This window comes from Alligator sinensis, unplaced genomic scaffold, assembly GCF_000455745.1.
Source record: "Alligator sinensis unplaced genomic scaffold, ASM45574v1 scaffold996_1, whole genome shotgun sequence".
Taxonomy (NCBI): domain Eukaryota; kingdom Metazoa; phylum Chordata; order Crocodylia; family Alligatoridae; genus Alligator; species Alligator sinensis.
This window is the reverse complement of record NW_005842581.1, coordinates 115,765-120,950: the sequence shown is the minus strand read 5'-3', so window position 1 is coordinate 120,950 and position 5,186 is coordinate 115,765. Positions and strand designations below refer to the sequence as shown.

Here is a 5,186-nt window from a genome sequence, read left to right as displayed (position 1 = left end):
CTGCTGAAAACTGATGGACATTTTCCTGCATCAGGAGTGGAGATTTGCTATGCTAGCTTACTTTAATAATTTATTGTAAGTTATCTTGTCTCTTATTGTAAACCATGTTAAGCTTTCTTGGAGAAGGGTGACCTACAAATCTAATAAATAGCTTTCCAAGCTAAAAAAATGTAGGATCAGGAACTTGCATAAGGTAAGGGTTATCTCTTATCTTAGCCCAGATGCAGGCTGTGGGGCTTTGTGGGCCACAGATGGACATGATAGTGAAGGTTGTCCTCTGTTACTGGCATGTGTCCCTAATAGGGCTCTGCATCAAGGATTTCAGTGGTGGACCCCCACACCTCCTTGTTCTGCCCCCAAATTCTGGCTGCACTGGGAGCCATGCAGGCCAGACAGTAAGGTGTTGTAGGCCATGTTCGACATTGCTGGTGTAAGGTGTGAAAGGACATATATTGTTTTTCACAGTATTAATGAGTGCAGTTACATATTCAAAACTGAGATAGCAAAAAAATCTTTATGCAACAGCAGTCTAACCTTTGAGGTGCCTAATTTCAGAGTATTCTGCAGCTGGAGCATTGTGTCCAGTTCTGGGTACCACACTTTAACAAGGACATGGACAAGCTTGAGAGAGTCCAAAGAAGAGCCACCCGTATGCTCAGAGTCTTACATGACAAGCCATACGAGGAAAGGCTGAGGGATCTGGGACTCTTCAGCCTGAAGAAAAGAAGGCTGAGAGGGGACTTGGTAGCAGCTTACCACTACACTAGGGGAGTACATCAAGGGCTTGGTGAGCAACTGTTCATCAGGGCACCCAAGGGGAAAACTAGGAGTAATGGCCACAAACTCCTGGAAGATTGATTCAGGCTCAGCATTAGGAAAAACTTATTCACAGTCAGGGTGTCAGACTGTGGAATAAGCTCCCTCCAGAGGTCATCTACCCTGGATATCTTCAAGAGGAGACTACACAATCACCTTGCTGGGGTCACCTGATCCCCAGTTATCTTTCCTGCTTGGTGCAGGGGGCTGGACCCAATGATGTTCTGAGGTCCCTTCTACCCTTACAATCTATGAATATTTCCCTATTTGACCTAAAGTTCTCTAGGTACCTGTAATTCTGTTTTTTGAACATGTTCAGAATTTCTCGAGTCTGAGGAGAGAAGTGCCTAGAACCTACTAATATCCAATAAGGATCAATGATCTTCTCTCACATTATCCACATCCTCCCCCCCCTGCCCCCTTGCCCCAAGCCACCTGTGGAACAGTTGGGGTGATCATTATAGTTGAAGAAAAGGGCTCCTTGTAGGTCTGGAAATTTGGCAGGGAGGGAGGAGGGCAGAGCAGTGGCAGGATTCGGAGTCATGGCAGTTAATGTTGGTACTGCTTCTCCTCCCCTTCTGCCGTTGCCAAATTTCCGGACTCATGGGGAGCTCCCCCTTCCTTCCCCGCTACATGCTGGATCAAGCCTGGTTGCGGAGTTGGCTCATGGCTGGACCTAGCACTCCAGGTCCAACCTCCATGTGCTGGCTCTGGAGTCATCTGTCTGGTTGGACCCAGTGTGCTAAGTCGGGGTCTGTGTGTTGTCTCTGGGGCTGTGTTTTGGGTTGTACCAGCATTGTGGCTCCAGCCCCAGCGCCGATGCAGCCAAAACAGAGCTGCAAGACTCTGATCTCAGAACTGGTATAGCCAGGTTGGGCCCTGGCACAGGGTCAGGGCCAGCTCCCAAGCCCCCAACCCTGGCACACGGCTCCCAAGATCCCAGCCACAGTGTGCAGCCCTCCAGCCCAGTTGTGCAGTCCTGGAGACCCAAGCTCTTAGCTACTTACCTGTACTCTGAGGTAAGATTTTCCTGTATTCTGAGGTAAGATTTTTTTTTTTTCCTTGGGGCCTTCCCAAGGTAAGGTGCAAGTTCTGTTTTGGGGGTACATTATATGTAGGGACCTATTTAAATTGCTGCAAGACAAAGGGTTTTTGACGGCCCCCTCATGGCGCACAGAGCCAATTTCACAGACATTTTGCACTGGGTCCTGCCCTTTGGCACTTATTGGCAGAGGCCCCACTTCGGCAATGATTGGTAGAGAGACTCTGGTAGGGGGAGGAGGGACAAGGGGACAGCCATCATCTTGTCTGCTGCCCTTTGTGCCACCCGCCATTCAGCACCTTTTCCTCAGGGCAGTGAGTACTACTGGGGAGCTGACATTTTATTTAAATTAATTTGTTTGTTGTTAATTTTGTGGATTTTACAGATAAGTCTGGATTTCATGATTTCTGAAAAACCACAAATTAAGTGGGTCCCTAATTATATGCAAGAAAATCTAGTAGGTGCTGCTAAAGTTCTCTGTGAGGCCAAGATCAGACACCTTGTGAATTGCCATGCTCGTAACTTACTTTCTATTGGGTATGATGGAAGAATAGAAGGAAACCTAGTGGTTAAAACATAGGGAGTAGGAGGTTTGGGTACAGTGACCTTATCTGCCTAGAAGGGAGTTTGAACTTGCATCTTCTCCCTCCTATGAGAGTTCCCTCACCCATAGGTAGATTAATGCATGGGCCACCTGGGCATGAGCCCAGGGGCCCTTACCACTTCGGGGCCTCAGGATCCTGATCAGCAGTGAAGCAAAAAATGCGGTTTTAAATTTGGCATGTTTCTGTCTCCCAGGAGGGAGGCAAAACTGGCGCCCAGTTTAAAACCCTGGCTTTTCTATTTGCTTCCCTGCACCCAGGAGCGGGGCCCCTCCCCCAGTGGGGTTGGGGGGGCCAGAACTGCCGTGACTGTGGGGAGCTAGGAGTGTCATGCTGCATTACACCTCTGCAGGCTGGCAGCAGCCCTGGAGGGGGCATAGCCGCTGGGGGCCCCCCCCACCAGTTCACCATAGCCACCCTTCCCAGCACTGCCACCCACACACACAGGTGCGATGCTGGGCTCCTGGCCTGAGTCAGCCTGGCCTGGTGCACAGGCACAGCCGCAGGGACACAGCTGGGCAGCAGCTCCCTGCTGGTCAGTGCATCAGGGGCTGGACGGGAGCAAGATAGAGCCATGTGGGGGGAGGGGGAGCTGCCTCAGAGTGCTGGGGAAGGGGGAGGTCATGTGTGTGTGTGCGCACATGCTCATCTGAGTGTCTGTGCATCTGAGCGTGCATGCATCTGTGTTCATGGCAGAGAGAGTATGATTGTGTCTGGGTGTCCGTGCACAGAGAGTGAGTGAGAGTAGTATGTGTGTGCCTGTATATGTGTATGTTTGGCTATAGCAGGGGAGGGCAGGTAGCAGGGAGAGGAGACGGGCATGTGCCAGCCAGCCTGGCAGGGTCCACCCAGCCTCCCCTGCCAACACCAGGAGGGGAAGGTCGCAGGGGGCCTCCAATTTTGTGTTTGCCCAGGGCCCCAGTACACATTAATCTGCCTCTGCCCTCACCATAGGGCAGGGGTGGGCAATTATTTTGGGTGGAGGGCCGCTTACCCAGTTTTGGCAGGCTGTTGAGGGCTGCATGGGTAGTCCCACCCCTTGACAGGTGCCCGACCCCCTGGTCACCATCTTGGGACCAATGTCTCGGGGCCAGTGCCAGTGGGACCCAGAGCGGGACGCAGGCTGGCAGGAAGAGTGTGGGGTCAGAAAGGACCCTGTTTGTAGGCAAGTGTTGAGGATTGCAGATGGATGTAACAGCTGGCACCATTTCTAAGCGAAGTGTGCTTGAAATGATTTCAGTGTACCATTCCAGTATACCAGTCCTAGCTGACACATTTCAAAATAAATGCTGCAGCCTTCTCTATACCCAGGTAGGGGGCTCTAGCACAGCCTGCAGGAACATACGGTTCTGTTCTTGGCTTCTGCCACCTCCTATCCTAGGGACGAGAGGTATAAGTGCTGGAGAGCAGAGAGGCAAACAGGCCACCAGGAGTCTGACACTCCAGCTCCTGTTTCCTCCATCTCTCCTTTCCCCTTCTCAACAGAGTGGAAAGGTACAGGGGACTTGAGCCCGAAGGACCAAGATTTAGCAGCAGTGGCATGGGTAGGTGGTAGGGTCTGGCTGTGGCTGGGGTTTCAGTGACTCTCTCTCTCTCTCTCTCTCTCTCTCTCTCTCTCTCTCTTCCCAGTTGAGATGTTACAACAAGTGAAATGCTCCAAAAATAGTATGTCATGTAAAAAAAATACTGTTTTGAGGTGTTTTAATTGTTTTTTGGAATGTTTCAAATAGCTTGTACATGTGGACCAGTAGCCCTTTGAAACATTTCAAAGATATTTGAAACTAATTGGTTGCTTGCAGACAGGGGGTGGGGGACATGCTTTACTTTAAAGTTGGCATGCTTTCATGCCAAGCCCAGCGCATGCTCAGAAGAGGCAGCACGTTAGTTGGGCTCAGCTCTGCAGCATCTATAGACTGAGCACTTTAGTAGGGCTTTTTTGGCACTTTTATCTAATAGTTGATTGAATCAGCTATTATATAAAAGCACCAAAAAGCCACGCTTAAGCACCTGATCTATACAGATGCTGAAGTGCCAGGTTGGACTAATGCATTGCTACTTCTGATAAAGCACGGTTTGTTTGGATTTTTTTCACGTCTGCAAGCAGCTTTTGTTACTTGTGTCCACACCCCAAAATTATTAGCTAGGAAGTGGTTCTGGGTTCTGATCTCTGCTTCCAAAACTGTTTATGCATTTTGCAAAAAAAGAAAAAGAATTTAAATTTACATTTGAATTTAAGTGAAAAGCCCCATGTGCTCTAACCCAGTGGTTTTAAAAGTTCCTGAAGTCATGGAACACTGTCATCACACTTCTGTCACGGAACCCCTACCCTTGTCTTTAAGACTGTGGGACCAGGTGACCTGTCCCAGTTGTGGTAGTGCATCACAGCCTGGCCCACTCTGCCATTGTCCCCTTATGACCCATTGTAGAAGCCCAGTGTTTGGCAGAATGCAGTTTGCAAGCCATTGGTTTAACTCAGATTATTGCTTACATGGTAAGCACTGCTGTTCTCTTCTCTTTTTCTTCATGCAGCTTAGGATCCAGCTCTAGATTCCAGGTGGATGCCTGTAGTTTTCACAGCCTATAATTTTTATTTAGATGCCTATGCTTGTAGAGAGGAGGATGGTTTCAAATGCTATCTGTAGCATTTACTATCAACTAGAGAATAAGGAGTTTTCTGCTCAGTGTGAAATGTACCTAATTTGTATGTGCCTAACTCCTTTTGCTCT

General features: G+C 49.2%; 1 protein-coding gene across 1 annotated transcript in view; it reads left to right on the top strand.

Annotated features, from left to right (window-relative positions):
- Nucleotides 1-5,186, top strand: part of LOC112551738 (protein MLP1 homolog) — a 17,558-nt gene that overhangs the window by 1,305 nt on the left and 11,067 nt on the right. The window lies entirely within an intron of this gene.